We start from the raw sequence: 17170 nt of genomic DNA, 5'->3' as shown, positions 1-17170 counted from the left end.
TGGCCTTACATATCTCTATGAATTGCAAATCTGATGCAATGTCCAATGTGTTGGTGGACACTGGATCGTCCCTTAATGTATTGCCAAAATCCACACTCTCTCGATTGTCATATCAAGGTCCTCCTATGAGGCAGAGTGGGGTTGTTGTAAAAGCATTTGATGGGTCGCGCAAGACCGTAATTGGGGAAGTTGATCTCCCTATCAAGATAGGACCAAGTGATTTCCAGGTTACTTTTCAAGTAATGGACATCCACCCATCATATAGCTGTCTCTTAGGCAGACCATGGATTCACGAGGCTGGCGCCGTGACATCCACCCTACACCAGAAGCTGAAGTTTGTCAAGAACAAGAAATTGGTTGTAGTAGGGGGAGAAAAGGCTCTCCTGGTTAGCCATCCGTCTTCTTTCTCGTACATTGACGCAGAGGATGAAGTTGGAACTCAGTTTCAAGCTTTATCTATCGATGAACCAATCGAGAAGAAGTCTCCTTCATTCACTTCCTACCGTGATGCTAAGCTGGCCATTGAATGTGGTGCAGTTGCTGGATTAGGGAAAGTGCTTGAACTTGAAGATAACCGATCCCGGGCTGGCATTGGCTATGGTTCTGGGGCACGCAACGAGCAAGGTCTGTTCACAAGTGGAGGATTCATCCATGCTGATCAACCTGAAGAAGAAGAGGTTACTGTTATCTTAGAAGATGCAGAAGATCTGAACAATTTCATCATTCCTGGTGGTGTCTTGCCACAATTGGGTCGCTGTGGATGTTCCTACGGTCATTCATAAGTCAGCGCGATTTGTTCACTTTGTTTAAAACCCTTCTTCCATGCCAAAAGGAGAAGTGATGACATTGTTGGCAGCATTTAATACAATGATGTTTTCATTCAATTAATGCATTGTCAAACATTTGTTTTTCCATTTGTTTTCACTTTTTGCTTTTTGCATGAAATCAGTGATCACAAAAAACCATGAAAAACAATAAAACAACATTTTTCATCTGCATAAATGATTTGCTTGTTTAAAATTCAAAAGCTTTTCATTATCCAGAATCATTATGCAGGGATTTCTAAACCCATTGAACATAATGATCCAACGCCATCTCCCAATCTTGAAGTCCTTGTATCTGAGGCAGAGGAAGATGATGTTGAAGGGGATTCCTGACGAGATTACCCGCCTTCTTGAGCACCAAAGAAGCTCATTCAGCTGTATCATAAGAACCCAGCAACAGTCAAACTGGGGCATTACCAATGTAATATAAAAAAAAAAAAATCAATCAAAAAAAAAAAGAAAAAAAAAAGAGGAGGGTGAAAAAGAATGAGAAAAATCAAAAATCAGCAAAAAAATTTCAAAATTTTTCAAAAGAAAAAAGAAAAATTATACCCTCAAGTCCCTAGTTGACTGATGCTGAATGGATTCAGAGTCGTTATGACCAGTTGAATTTGATTGAAGAGAAGCGATTAACTGCCATGTGTCATGGTCAGTTATATCAGCAGAGAATGAAGAAAGCATTCGATAAGAAGGTCAAGCCTCGTGTGTTCCGAGAACGTGACCTCGTGCTCAAGAAAGTTTTGTCTTTCGCGCCCGATTCCAGGGGCAAGTGGACTCCAAACTACGAGGGTCCATATGTTGTTAAGAGAGCCTTTTCAGGCGGTGCTTTGATGCTTACAACAATGGATGGGGAGGATTTCACTCGTCCTGTGAATTCAGATGCAGTCAAAAGATACTTTGCCTAGAAAAAAAGTATATGCAAATGAGAAAAAACAGAATAGCTCGCTAAGTTGAAAACCCGAAAGGGCGGCTTAGGCAAAAATGAGCGTCTCGGTGGAGAACCCGCAAGGGTAATTCAGGCAAAAATTAGAGACTTGAAAAAAGAATATTTGCATCCCGCTAGATTGAGTACCTCACCCTGGGGCAATCTAGGCAAAAATTAGGGATTTGGCAAGTAACTGCATCCTGACAAGACTTTCTGGTTCATCAGTCGTCATTTCGTCAGAAGATTCTCGATTCGTCGTCAACTGAAGCTTCGGATACATCGAGATTCAAATCGGTAGAGAAAGGATCATTATGTTCAATGTAGCCCTCTTCCAATATATATCACTGATTTCAAATTTGTACAGATCTATGGAGTCTTGCCATTTGCAGACTACCATTCCATCAAATCAATTTGAGCTTTTTATCCAATTATTTGCATTCTTATTTGTTTCAATTCAACAAATGTTTTGCATGTTTTAAATTGATAAAATGTCATTGTTTTAAACAAATCAAATTTTTCAAAATTGGTTGTTTTAAACAAAGTGAACATTCACAAGATTGAAAGGATACTCAAGAATATCTCAGTGCTCTCCCGAGGGTGGCATGATTTCCAACAGGTAAGACATTTGTTCATATTCCTGGCTTGGTGGTATCTTCTTTCTTCAGATCTTTGTTGAGGTTGTTCCCCAAACAAAGTTGTTGTTGGGGCTGTTCCCCAGTATAGTCGCAAACAGAGTGTTGTTGAAGACTTCGTTTTCTCCAGCAGCAGTTCCCCCAGCATGAGTGTTTTCTTGTGAAGTTTCGGCGGTTGATGGTTTGTCATCTTGGTGCCCCGTCACTTTCTCCAGTAGGTCGTCTGCCCCAGACTTTATTTGTCTCCTCAGCACAGTCGCGAGTAGAGCTGCTATTGATATCCCCTCGGAGTCGCGAGTAGAGCTGTTATTGATATCCCCATCGGAATCGCGAGCAGAGTTGTTGTCACTCTTCCCAGTGCAGTTGCCAGCGGAGTTGTCTGTTTCCTCAGCACGGTCGTTCTCTTTTTAAAGACCCGGTAAGTCAGTGGTTTGATACCCGGTACTTTATCTTTTCTCCCCGGCGAAGTCGTCTGTGGAATTGTTGCTATCTCTCCATCAGAGTTTTTCTCTTCAGCAGAGCAGGATTTATTTTCCTATTCAATGGTTGATTGGGTTGATATCCCAGTATTTCAACCATCTTTTCCTCAGCTTAGTCTGCAGACGTTTGTTGTGGCAGTTTCGCCTGCTGAATACTCCTTCAATCCTTAGTATGGTCGGATGATGGCTTTTGCCTCCAGTGAACGGATTGATTTCCTGACTGTTTGTGATCCCCAGTAGGGTGGCTTATGTTGCAGAATCTACTTGTTGTGATCAATTTGCTATGTATATTCTCCCCAAGTGGAGTGGTTCGTTGCAGAATCTACTTGTTTGATCTGTCCTCCCTCAGTGGTTTGTTCCCCAAGAGAGTAGCCGACAGTTTTCCCCAGTAGAGTTGCTTATGCAGTTAGATTCTATCTGGACGATATCATTCTCCCTCAGCGGGTTGTTCCCCAGCGGAGTTATGTGGAGTTTGCTTCTACAGCAGTTCGTGCTTATGCACCTTTTTGTTTCTCAGTTGACACTGGGACCCCCTGCAGATATCTTTGGGATTTCTCTTGTTCCCCTACAGATTTGTCTTGGTGGCTGTCTTGCCCGTTGTGACTTTCTGTACCTTGATTGGGTTGTTTCCTGATATCTCTGTTCCTCTGCTTCTTCAGCAGTACCCGCAGATCTTTGCTTTACAGCATATAGATCTCCGCAGATTGGCTCTCCAGCTGGTTTTTCCCCTGGAAGTATAATACCGGACGTTTGGTTCCTGAACCTGTTTGTGTTAGAACTGTCTGTTTTGTCAGCATTCATCAAACATAAATCGCGCATATTCATGCATATTCATAAAACATTCAGATATTCATGTCGCATTTTTGCCATGTATCTTTTGTTTGTCGTGTTTCCTGCTATGGTGATATAGATCTCTTTACAGATCTCCCCAAGCAGATGTTGGGTGTTTAAAATCTCTCCATATAGAGTCAACCCCATAAGCAGAAAATGTTGTCTTTCCTTCTGCAGTTCCCCACTGAGATATATCCTCGTGGATGACGGTTTCTTCCGTTTCCTCCCAACACATATATTGGGACGGATTTTCCTATTTGAGTTACATCCTCATTAGGACATGTCTTGATTCAGTCTGTCTTTTCGGATTATTCCCGAATTGGCTATTTGTCAGATATCTTGTGCTTCCCAGTGGGTTGTTCCCCGGCGGAATGTTTTGGGCCTCTACCTACTAACCGGTAGTTATAAGTCCTACTTTTCCTGGCTTTCTTAACAGAATTTGTGGTTATACACCTTTTATTCTCCAGCCAGAGTTTTGGTTTTCTACCCTCATCCCGGTAGTTGTAAACCCTATTTTCCTGCTCTTCAGCAGTTTGTGGTTTGTTATAACCCTATCTTGGTTTCCCGTGCGGATTTGTGATTTGTTCTATCCCCACGCGGAGTTGTTGGTCTTCTACCCCGTATTCGGTAGATGTAAACCCTAATTTTGTGGTTATCTTCATCTAGTCTTTGATGTTGATTTTCCTTTGCTTGTATAAGTTGCTCAGATCAGCACTTATATCCTCAGCAAATCTTTTGTGGATAATTGCCATATGCTAGCAATTTTATCCCCAGTGGGTCCTTTCACCGTTTGCTAGTGATTTGTTCCCCAGATCATTGGTTGTATACCAATGCATCCCCAGCTAGTCCCTGTGGATAATTGCCGGATGCTTGCAATTTATCCTCAGCAGATCGCCTTTCATTTACCCTTTTGTCGGTAATGTCTGTTGCTCCTTTTGATTGGTCATCATTATATACCTAATCTGGTATCCCGATGCCTTTCTTTTCGGTTGATTTATCCTTTATTAACCCAGTAACCGGTTGTGGATAATCTTCCATGCGAGTATATTATTCACGGTCTGCCGGTAATGAATAATATGTCTCATGCGCTCTTTAGTTGGAATCCTTTGTTGATTTTCCCCAGCTGAGCAAGATTCGTATTCTCTGTAGAATCGAATATCCATCCTTTAACCAGTTTGCGTTTTGGATGATGAGTGTTTTGGAACACACACCAATTCACGTTCTTTTTATCCATCCTTTAACCAGTTTGCGTTTTGGATGATGAGTGTTTTGGAACACACACCAATTCACGTTTTTTTTGTCCATCCTTTAAACAAGTCTGCTGTTCTAGCTTTCTTCAGGGTGATGAGTGTTTTGGAACACACACCAATTCACGTTTTTTATCCATCCTTTAACCAGTTTGCGTTTTGGATGATGAGTGTTTTGGAACACACACCAATTCACGTTTTTTATCCATCCTTTAACTAGTTTGCGTTTTGGATGATGAGTGTTTTGGAACACACACCAATTCACGTTTTTTATCCATCCTTTAACCAGTTTGCGTTTTGGATGATGAGTGTTTTGGAACACACACCAATTCACGTTTTTTCAGCCATCCTTTAAACAAGTCTGCTGTTCTAGCTTTCTTTCGGATGATGAGTGTCTTGGAACACAAACCAATTCACGATTTCGGATTTTATCCTATAAACAACCCAGTAACCGGTTCAGGATAATTTTCCTTTCGAGTATATTATTCACGGTCTGCCGGTAATGAATAATATGTCTCATGCACTCTTGGATTAATCTTTTGATTGTTTTCCCCTCAGAGTAAGATTCATATTCCTTGTGGAATTGAATATCCATCCTATAAGCAAGTTTGCTGTTCTAGCTTTCTTCAGGATGATGAGTGTTTTGGAACACACACCAATTCACGTCTTTGGTCGGTCACCTGTTACATACCTACGACCCGGTATCCTTGGTGTTCCTTCCTGAGTTTGTGGCCCTTATACCGGTAACATCTTTTTCTTTGGTGCTTCCTCAGTGAAGTTTTCTTTTGCTTCTCCCCAGGAGTCAGCTTGTGTTTCTCCAATGGATCTATTTTCCTTTGGAATCTTTTTCCCAGTGTGAGTCCTCCACTCCCCAGTGAGGCTTCCAGTCTGTTTTCTGTTATTCCTTAATCAGAGTCGTGTCTCGTTCACGCTGTGTCAATTTTGTTTATCCCCAACTAGAGTCTTGTTAGAGTCTCTGTTCCTGGTGAGTATACTACTCCGATGGATCGTCTTTTCTTCTGTGTGAATCATATTCCCCACAGAATTTTGTCTTTTACATGCATACATTTGCATCATGAGGTCTCTTAGGGACCAAAATTTGTCTCATTATTGTTATTTAAGCCCATTCTACCGCGTCGAGATGAAGATTTCTAAACTTCACTTCTCCGGCTAGAATGACCTTAAATAGGGGCATCTGTAAGACCCCAATTTTGGCCCTAAGATCCCTCATGGCCCATATCATATCATATCATGGCCTCAAGGATCAGTGCATGCCCTAGCCTCCCTCCTAGTGGGTAGATCGCCTTGTGGGTTGATTCTTGATCACCAAGCATGTCTTGCATTTGTATATTCTTTGCCTTTCATATGTTTACTAACCAAAAAGTACAAAAATATTGTCAGTCTAACCTTGTTGCTTGCAGTTGAAGCAATCATCAGCAATTAGGTCAAAGACAGTCAACAGTCAGTCAAAGCAATGGATGGTGGCCATTCTTGCAGAATTTGGGCACCATGATCAATAATCAAGAGTTCATATAACTTGGGACATCATTTGAAATCAAGTTCTCAAGGAATTAGGGTTTGGAATTCATCAGAAGTGGTTCAATCATGCAAAACCCTAGAAAAGTCAACAGAAAGTCAAACTTGGTCAACTGTGGATTTAATCAGTGATTTGATGGATGGAATTGATTTGAAGGAGCTCATTCATGTCCATACAAGCCTCATGTATCATGTCAAACCTCTGATGCGTGTTTTTCGCAAGTGTACGAATCACGTCAAAGTAATATAAAAGATTATCGAATCCACAGAGACCAAGTGTCAATCTATCAAACCTGTTGTTATGGTGTGTATCTAAGGCAACTATTTTTAAGGGTTTTAATAAGGGTGCAATGGTAAATAAAATTATAATTTTAAATAATAAATAAAGACAGGCTCGAATGTAATTCACGCAATCAATGATAATCCAGTACTTGTTAGTGGAACTACTTATGGGCAATGTTTTCTCCTTTGAAAAGAACTAATTTAACAGGAACTGTCGCTTTCACGTATTCAGAACCGAGTTGTACTCTCTAATCAACCCCTCCTATTGTCACGGATAAAAAGGTGCGTACTGCGTTAGAGTAGTAAACCTATTTTTAAGAAATATAGTATCTTAACTAAGTTGAAAAGTATTTTAACCTGGACTTCTTAGCAAAAAGAGGTTCTTACGAACCAGAGTTTAAACTTCCTAACGCGTCCGAAAATCGTTTTAAAATCTCTTTTCTTTTTAATCTAAAATCTCCTAATAAACTAGACAAAGCGCTTTTGGCTGTTTTTGAAATAGTTAAAAACAATTACTTGAATTGAAAGATAAAATAGCCCTTAGGTGTTTCCACGAACAATTATACTGATTACTGGTTTAATTACGATCCTTACATTCTAACCTTTATAGAATTAGTTAGACATGATAAAGTAAATATTCTTTTTATAGTTTTTCATAAAAGTAATTTAAAGCGAGTGCGGATAATAAACAAAGTAAAGTGCGAGTGCAGGAAATAAACAACGTAAATGTGCGAGTGCAGGAAATAAACAACGTAAATGTGCGAGTGCAGGAAATAAACAACGTAAATGTGCGAGTGCAGGAAATAAACAACGTAAATGTGCGAGTGCAGGAAATAAACAACGTAAATGTGCGAGTGCAGGAAATAAATAAAAGTAAAATACGAACTTGAATTAAAATGGCGGCAGGATTAACTTCCTCCAGAGTGCTCCAAAAACTCGAACCACAGACAGATTACAGACTCGATCACTCGATTGCAGAGGCACCCCGATGTGGAATGGCAACTGCTTTATAACTGATATATGCCTAGAGAATTCTAATTCTGGATGAAGAAAAACGAAAATCTAAGGTCCTATTTATAGTAAAAACTGAAAGCATGAAATGACAGGGACGCCCCTCCACTAAAAAATGGAGGTTACTGATTTTGGCCTTGTGGCGCCCGCCATGGTCCCTACAGGGGATGATGGAGTGGGGATCGTGGGTCTTGACGGTTGAGGAGTGGTCTTGAGACGTGGCCACGTCATGGCTAACCCCATGGCGCCCGCCACGGTGGGTGCCGTAAGTGCAAAACGCTGAATTTCTAGGTTTTCGCCCGTTTTCACTCCTTTTTCGCTCCTTTTCCCGATTCAAGCTCCGATTATTATAAAAACCTGAAAACATAAGAAAACAAAGAAATAACAAAGCAAAACAACAATAAAAGCTAAGAATGCATGCGAAATCGGAGTCAGAAATACGGTGAATTTTAGTGTGATCAAATTCTCCCACACTTAAACCTTTGCTTGTCCTCAAGCAAACATTAAAGCTTAAGAAAATATGGTGTCAACACTTGTCTTTGGGCTAAAGGGATTCTAAGTTCAAGTCAGGATGCAGTGACAGATACTAACTAAGTGAACCAAGGGTACCATAGTAACACAAACACAAACTTCAATCCTATATTAACCACTCCATATCATCCCACAATACCTAGGCCTATCTTCTCATCTTTTTGTGTCCTTTTCATTCAGGCGCAATCACATTAAGCCCGTTATCTGTACATGCTTCATAGTAGAGTGACCGGTTAGTGATTCTGATCCATAACATAAGGTTTCTGGCACATAAGCATGTGTAAACCTGTTTTATTTCGCCTAAATGTAGCTGCGGGGGATCGGATCGTAATCCGCCCTACCAAGTTCAGTGCCAGATACCTCTGAACCAACTAACAATAGGTGACTTGCAAAATTTTTTTTTTTTTTTTTTTTTTTTTTTTTTTTAGTATTAGCACTGGATCATTCACTTATGTTCATCGGCCCCCTACGTAGAGCATGCTTAAGCCGGAGCTGACTGCTAAGATAAACTACTTAGGACAATTTTTAAAATGATAGTAAAGGCCAAGATGGTGGGGTTTAGGAGTGATTCCTATATTCAAGAGGTCTATGGTGCTAAAATGGTTCTGATGTTTCAAAAAGTTGACCTAGGTCACTACATCCTAATCTAAACCTGTCCCAAAGCCCAAAAAACATGTGAAACAACATCATTTTCTTTTTTTTAAAAATTTTCTGGTAAGGCTAAGGAAATGGGAAAAAATGAAGATGAACTAAAAAGACACTATACTGGTGACTCGTCAGACTCATGCATTATCTAAGAAAATTAAATTACTGAAAGGAAATAACTGAAAGGAAATAATTAACTAGAAAGGGAAATGACAGAAAGCAATAAAATCCCCTCCCACACTTAGATCGAACATTGTCCCCAATGTTTCGAAATAAGATAAGGGGGGTAACCTGAAAAAGACTACTGAGGAGGGGCACTGGTGCCTTCGCCGTCCTGATGTGATGGTCTGGAACGACGGGATCTACTACGATGCTGGTCCCTCCGGTCGAGTCGTGCTGATAAAGCAGCCTGAGCACTCCGAACCTCTCGAAGGTTACCTAAGATGGAACCCTGAGTGGCCTCGACAAGCTGGTAGTGTTGGCTGTTGAACTCTCTCTGACGGTTCTGCTCTAATGAGATATCGTTCAAGGTACGGCAAACGTTGCTATAGGCACGATCCGAAACCAATCGCGATTGTTGCATGAAGCTCATATTGTCCGTCAGCTGCTGTGAAATAGTAGAGAGAAGGCCATCACACCTTTCTTCTCTAGCTGTCATATCACGCCACATCTCCTCGGTGACATGGAATCCAGGAGCAGTACCTGCAACAGGGTTAGAGGAAGATGGTGCGGTGTGTGACTGTGAAGGACGATGGGGGGACATGTGAGGGATGGGAGACTGCTCTCTCCGATCATACTCATCATCAGTGTCATGTGCCTCCCCATCGGGAATATTAGGAGGAAGTGGACCCAAAACACGTGGAGCATTAAGATCATAGGTCCAGTTCCTTTCATCACGTACATCAGTACGTCTACTGCATGGTAAAGCAACAGATGGGATAGCTACCCCATGAACCATCAACTCATAACCACCTTCTCTCCTTGCTCGGCACAATTTCATGTCTTTCAGAAATTTTAAATTAATTGTGCGAGGAGGTAGTGGTTCAAGTGTAGCTATCTCATCGTTCAGGCCAAGAGCCCGAGCAATATACGTAACAAGCCCTCCAAAAACAATCGGTCCTGTTTTGTTAGTAAATAAAGTCATATGAGCAAGCATAAACGGGACCGGATTGATGTGGGTTCTAGTGAGGCATCCTTGCAAAAATAGGAGTTCACGAGCATTTACCTTGTTTGGACTTTCCCGGCCAAAAATAGTACATGCCAAAAGAAGTCTAAAAACTCTTATGGCCGGGTTGTGAATGGTCGACGCAAGTATCCCTTCGAAAGAATTAATTGAAGAACTTGAAAGCCTTTGCCAGAAGGTAAATACCTCGGCCGACCACTCCGCATCCAAAGGTTCCTCAGAAATTGCACCTTCCCTATGAGGGATTCCTAACAAACCTGCTAGATTGTCGGTACTGAATTCATACTCAATTCCGAACAGTCTAAAAATAACAGTACCGACAGTGCTAGCAGTGTTAGGACTGACAGTGTATATTAAAGAACTCAAAAACTCAGTTGTCAGTCGCTCATAGGTAGGTTCCTGATTAATGAAAATATTATGCAAGCCTAGAAATTCTAATAAATTAAAAACACTATGATAAATACCCAAAGCATACAGACAGTTATCGTCGACGTACCTAGTCGAGAGAATTTCTCGACTTTGAAGCCTCTGAATAATTTTCCGTTGCCTTTCGCCCGGTCTTCCATCACGAAGAAGAAATCCGTTGAACTCCATTGTTGAATGCTCCTTAGGTAGTGAAAATGGTAGAAAAAGTGGTTTATGAGGGAATGATAAAGTTTTGATTTTTTTGGTTTTTTGATGGATGAAAATGGAAATGGATGTTGGATATGTTTTATGGATGGTGGGTATTTTGGAAATGAGGGAGCTTCAATGGGGTTCAAGGAGGATTTGGAAGGTTGGAAAAATGGGTTTTTGGTGAAGAAAGGGATGAAAATGGTGGAAATGGGGATTCAGCCCCGTACTTGTTGTTGGTACGGTGTGGCGCCCGCCACAGGGCCTATGGCGCCCGCCACAAGGCCAATTCCTGGGTCTTGTGGTTTTGGATCCTCCTTTTGGGCCTTCTTGCACCTTTGTCTTCCGGGGGGTCTGAATAGCGTTTTCTTCTTCTTTTCAAGGCTTGAGGCTTGCATATTTTTTGTAAAGACAAAAATGAAAATATTTTTGTCTTATATTTTTTTTCTTTGCACGACAAAAAATAAAATAATTAAAGAAACAAAAGAAAAAGAAAAAGTTAACATTAGTGCATAATATGTATATATATAAGAAATTCAGAGTGCATGAAAATATAAAAGCTGCAGTAAAGTAAAATATGTCTGGAAATGCGATAAATAAAATACTAGGGTAATGCTGTCAGGGTAGAATGAGTCATGTGGTAGGCGTCTTTTCCTGGCTTGATCCACGAAACTCAGCTATCTCCCTCCGAAGCTCTTCAATCTCCTGATGTAGAGCATCGGTCTCTGAGGCATGAGTGAGATCAGAAACCTGCATCTGTAACTCTAAGTCTGCCACTTCCTGCTTGAGCAGGGCAGTCTCCTTACGGAGCTCATAAATCTGTGTTTGTAGGTCAGGTGGCTGCAGAGACAAATTGTTAGACATCACAGTGATCTGGGGAGTAAGAGGTGTAGGAGTGTACTCAGCGGCGGGAGGCGATTTCGGCTCTTCGACAGTCTCTCCATAACCCTCTAGAGCATAACTCCAATTTTCAGGATCATGGACACTGGTCATCAGCTGATCTGGTAATGTGAAATAGTGTATCGCTTCGCCGTCGATCAGCAGTCTAAACATGTTGGGCTCAAAAGAAGCCCTCCTCATCAGTCCTCTATCAAGACAAAAATCAATATCCAGGGTGGTGTAGAAGCAGAAGGTCCTGAGGTGCAATAACTTGCGAGACAGACCCAATGCAGTAGCAATCTGTGTAACAATCCCACCGACATGGATGATGCCTACGGATGATCTGGCAACACTAGCCAAGCCCTTTAACAGAAAGTTGCCACAAGCAACAGGGCGAGACTGAGTCGCACAAAACAGTAGGAAAATCTCCTCTTCACTTAGCAGTGTCTCTGTATCTGGAAAACCTAGGAAAGAATGTGCTAGAATCATCTGGAAGTACCTCAATGCAGGGTTGTGGATTACCTGAGAAAACTGGGTAGAAGGATCTTGGCTCCCTCCGCCGGATATTTTAGTCCAAAACTTTTCCACTTCTCTGCTCATAAAATACCCCATCGGTGTATCTGGAATAGCATCAGGAGTAGTCTGGAAACCTAGCAAATCACCAAACTCCTTGTGAGAGAATGAGTAGTCAATCCCGAACAACCTGAAAACAGCGAGTCCATCGGGTCCAGCCCAGGGGTCATAATGAAACGAGCTGAGGAACTCAAGAGTCAAGTTCCTATAAGTGTTGTTCCTGTAGTCAAACTGTTCCCACTGGAGTTGATGGCATAAAAATCTGACGCTTGGCTCTATCCCCAAGGCATCCATGCAGTCATGGTCAGGGTACCTGGTAGGAGCCATAGGGCGTCTCATGTGAACATAGTAACGCTCTCTCTGTGCATCATCTCTAAAGGCCACGTGCATGTCATCAGGGTTCTGCATTCTGTACAAGGTTAGCAAACAAGTCCTGAAAGCACATAAAACATTCAATCGTTAGTCCTGACATAATAATAATAATATAAACAAAATAAAGTAAAAGTAAAAAATAAAAAGTACAAAAAATAAGAAAAACCATGGGTTGCCTCCCATGCAGCGCTTGTTTAACGTCATTAGCTCGACGACCGATATTTAAACATCATTGGAAGGATATGGTGGATCACTCAGAGTATGGCAGGTGTATGTTGTCGGGATGTCACCTCCTTCGTAGGGCTTCAACCTCTGTCCATTGACGATGAACGGTTTACATGTCTGGTTCTTGATTTCAATAGCACCGGATCTCAGGATCTTAGATACTTCGAAAGGGCCAGTCCATCTCGAACGGAGTTTACCTGGAAAAAGTCGTAACCTAGAATCGAACAGGAGAACAGGATCGCCTATTTTGAAGTCTCTTCTTATGATTCTTTTGTCATGCCAAGCTTTTGTTCTTTCTTTGTATATGATGGCATTTTCGTAGGCAGATTGTCTGAGCTCTTCTAATTTGTGGATGTCAAGGATACGTTTCTCACCAGCTGTCAAGTAATCCAAATTCAAAGTTTTGATGGCCCAATAGGCCTTATGTTCCAATTCAAAAGGTAAGTGACATGATTTTCCATAGACCAGTTGATAAGGGGTTGTTCCTATAGGAGTTTTGAAAGCGGTTCTATAGGCCCATAATGCTTCTTGAAGTTTCTGTGACCAATCCTTTCTAGATATAGAGACAGTCTTCTCGAGGATTTGTTTTATCTCCCTATTAGATACTTCCACTTGTCCATTGGTCTGTGGGTGGTATGGTGTTGCTACTCTATGCTTAACTCCATACTTGCTTAAAAGTTTATCAAATATTCTCGATATGAAGTGCGATCCTCCATCGCTTATGACTAAACGGGGTGTTCCAAACCTGGGAAATATATAATTTTTGAATAATTTGATGACTACTCTGGTGTCGTTTGTGGGTGCGGCGATAGCTTCAATCCATTTAGACACGTAGTCAACAGCTACTAAGATGTACTGATTTCCAAAAGATGGTGGGAACGGTCCCATAAAGTCTATACCCCATACGTCGAAGAGTTCTACTTCTTGGATATTTCTTAACGGCATTTCATTACGTCTTGAAATATTTCCTGTGCGTTGGCATCTATCACACTTGACAATGAAAGCATGGACATCACGCCACATAGTAGGCCAGAATAGGCCAGCTTGAAGAGTCTTGGCGTAGGTCTTAGATGTGCTTGCATGTCCACCATAGGGTGCAGAGTGACAATGCTCAATTATATTATTTACCTCTTCTTCTGGAACACAACGGCGGAAAATGCCATCTTTACCTCTCTTGAAAAGAAATGGTTCGTCCCAATAGAAGTTTCTCACATCACTATAGAACTTCTTCTTCCGGTGGTAGTTTAGATCAGGGGGTATGATGTCAGCGGCTAGATAATTAACAAAGTCTGCATACCAAGGTACATCACTTATGGCTAAGGATTTTTGAAAATGCTCATGAGGGTCTGGGTTATCTTCTTCAATGGTTTCTAGTTGGGCTATCAGTCTATCATAGGCAAAATCGTCATTTATGGGAACTGGATCAGGTTTCAGGTATTCTAGCCTAGATAGGTGATCAGCTACCACATTATCAGTGCCTTTCTTATTACGGATATCCAAATCAAACTCTTGCAGTAATAGAATCCATCGAAGTAACCTAGGCTTGGCATCCTTTTTGCTTAGTAAGTAACGAATGGCAGCATGGTCGGTATAAACTATAATCTTGGCTCCTACTAGATAAGATCTAAATTTGTCTATTGCAAAAACTACAGCTAGGAGCTCTTTTTCGGTTGTTGCGTAATTGAGCTGTGCAGCGTCTAGGGTTCTACTGGCATAATAAATCACATGTAACTTCTTATCTTTTCTCTGACCTAGAACGGCTCCAACAGCGTAATCACTGGCGTCACACATTATCTCAAACGGTTCTGACCAATCAGGGGGTTTCATTATAGGTGCTGAAGTCAGAGCTTCCTTCAGAAGATTAAATGCTTCAGTACATTTTTCATCGAAGATAAATTCAGCATCTTTCATTAAAAGACCAGTTAAGGGCTTTGTTATTTTGGAGAAATCTTTGATGAAACGTCGGTAAAATCCGGCATGTCCAAGAAAACTTCTTATCTCCCTGATAGTCTTCGGCGGTTTTAGATTCTCTATGACTTCTATTTTTGCTTTATCTACCTCTATACCTTTTTCGGAAACTATATGTCCTAAAACAATCCCTTCGGTGACCATGAAATGACATTTTTCCCAATTTAGCACAAGGTTTACCTCCACACATCTCTCCAGGATTTTCTCAAGGTTGACAAGACAATTTTTGAAATCTGATCCACAAACTGAGAAATCGTCCATAAATACTTCCATAATTCCATCTAAATAATCAGCAAAGATAGACATCATGCAGCGTTGGAAAGTTGCAGGAGCATTACAAAGTCCAAAAGGCATTCTTCTATAGGCAAAAGTTCCAACTGGGCATGTAAAGGTAGTTTTTTCTTGATCTTCGGGGTGAATAGGTATTTGGAAGAATCCTGAATATCCATCTAAATAACAAAAGTAAGAGTGTCGGGCTAGGCGCTCCAACATTTGATCTATGAATGGTAATGGGAAATGGTCCTTCCTAGTTGCTTTATTTAATTTTCTATAATCTATGCACATACGCCAACCTCCATCGGTTCTTTTTGCTACAGGTTCGCCCTTCTCGTTTTGCACGACTGTGATGCCTCCCTTTTTGGGTACTACATGCACGGGACTCACCCATTTACTGTCCGAGATCTGATATATTATACCTGCCTCTAGTAACTTAAGAACTTCAGTCTTAACTACCGCACTCATTATAGGATTTATTCTACGTTGGTGTTCTCTGGAAGGTTTTGAATCTTCTTCAAGCAAAATCCGATGCATGCATACGGATGGGCTTATTCCTTTTAGATCAGAGATCTTATATCCTAAGGCTGAGGGGTACCTACGTAAAACTTCTAATAATTGATCGGTTTCTTTTTGGTTTAAGGTAGCACTGACTATAACTGGACGATTCATATCTTCATTCAGAAATTCATGTCTCAGGTTTTTAGGCAGTTCCTTAAGTTTTACGGTCGGTTTCATAGGGCAAGGCATAGGATCTGGGGTAAGAGATAAACATTCGTGAAGGTTATCATCAATGTAGGGTGTTTTATAATTGTCATCTTCCAAAATAAGGGTTGATGGCAATTTTATAGATTTATTTTCTTCTTCTTGTTCTAATTCCCTAATGCATTCTTCGATGATATCTAAGGCATAACAAGAATCTCCTATCACAGGTGCCATAAGAAATTTTGACAATATAAATTCTATCTTCTCCTCACCTACCTCAAAAGTTATTTTTCCTTTTTTAACATCTATTACGGCTCCAGCAGTCGATAAGAACGGTCTACCTAGGAGGATTGGTATGTCGTCATCTTCTTTAATGTCCATGACAACAAAATCAGTAGGTATAAACAACTGACCCACCCTAACAGGGACGTCTTCAAGTATGCCTATAGGGTATTTAACGGATCTATCGGCTAATTGAAGCGACATCTTAGTAGGTTGTAATTCTCCTAAGTTTAATCTCTCACAAACTGCTAAAGGCATTAAGCTCACACTAGCTCCTAAGTCTAGAAAAGCTTTTTCGATGACATGATTCCCTAAAATACAAGGAATGGAAAAATTTCCGGGATCTTTATCTTTCTTTGCTAACCTATCTTCGGAAATAGAATTACATTCCACGGGTTTCGGATCTTCAAGTCTACGTTTATTCGTAAGTATGTCTTTGAGAAACTTAGCATAAGAAGGTATTTGGGTGATGGCTTCTGTAAAGGGGATTTCTACGTGAAGTTTTTCTATAACCTTAACGAATTTTTGATATTGATTATCGATTTGGGTTTTCTTTAATCTTTGAGGGTATGGTATTGGTGGTTTGTATGGCGGTGGTGGTACATAGGTTTTATTTTTAGGTTCTTCTCCTTTTTCTTGACTTTCCGGGGTTTCAGGCTTCTCTGGTTCCTTTTCCTCACTCCTCTTAGAAGTTTCAGGCTCACTTAATCTAGGGTTTAAAGGCTCCTTATAAGCGGTTCCACTTCGTAGAGTAATGGCATTAGCTTGCCCTTTCGGGTTTTGTTGAGGTTGTCCAGGGAACTGTCCTCCAGGGGTAGTCTGTGGGGCTTGGTTTAACGCTACCTGAGAGATCTGGGTTTCAAGCATCTTATTATGAGTAATGATTCGATCAACCTTGGTTCCTAACTGGGTAATTAGTTCGTTAACATGGACGCTTTGGTTCATGAACTCTTTGTTTTTCTGTTTTTGAGCAACGATGAAATCTTTTACAATTTCTTCAAAGCTCGGGTTTGGCGGTACAGGTTGCATAGGTTGATTTGTTCTAGGGGCTTGGTAACCTTGTTGTCTCGGAGGTGCGGTATTTTGAATAGGGTTATTATTTTTGTAGGAGAAGTTTGGGTGATTCCTCCATCCAGGGTTATATGTGTTAGAAAA

The sequence above is a fragment of the Lathyrus oleraceus genome, chromosome 2 (assembly GCF_024323335.1).
Source record: "Lathyrus oleraceus cultivar Zhongwan6 chromosome 2, CAAS_Psat_ZW6_1.0, whole genome shotgun sequence".
NCBI lineage: Eukaryota > Viridiplantae > Streptophyta > Magnoliopsida > Fabales > Fabaceae > Lathyrus > Lathyrus oleraceus.
Note: the sequence above shows the minus strand (reverse complement) of the source record.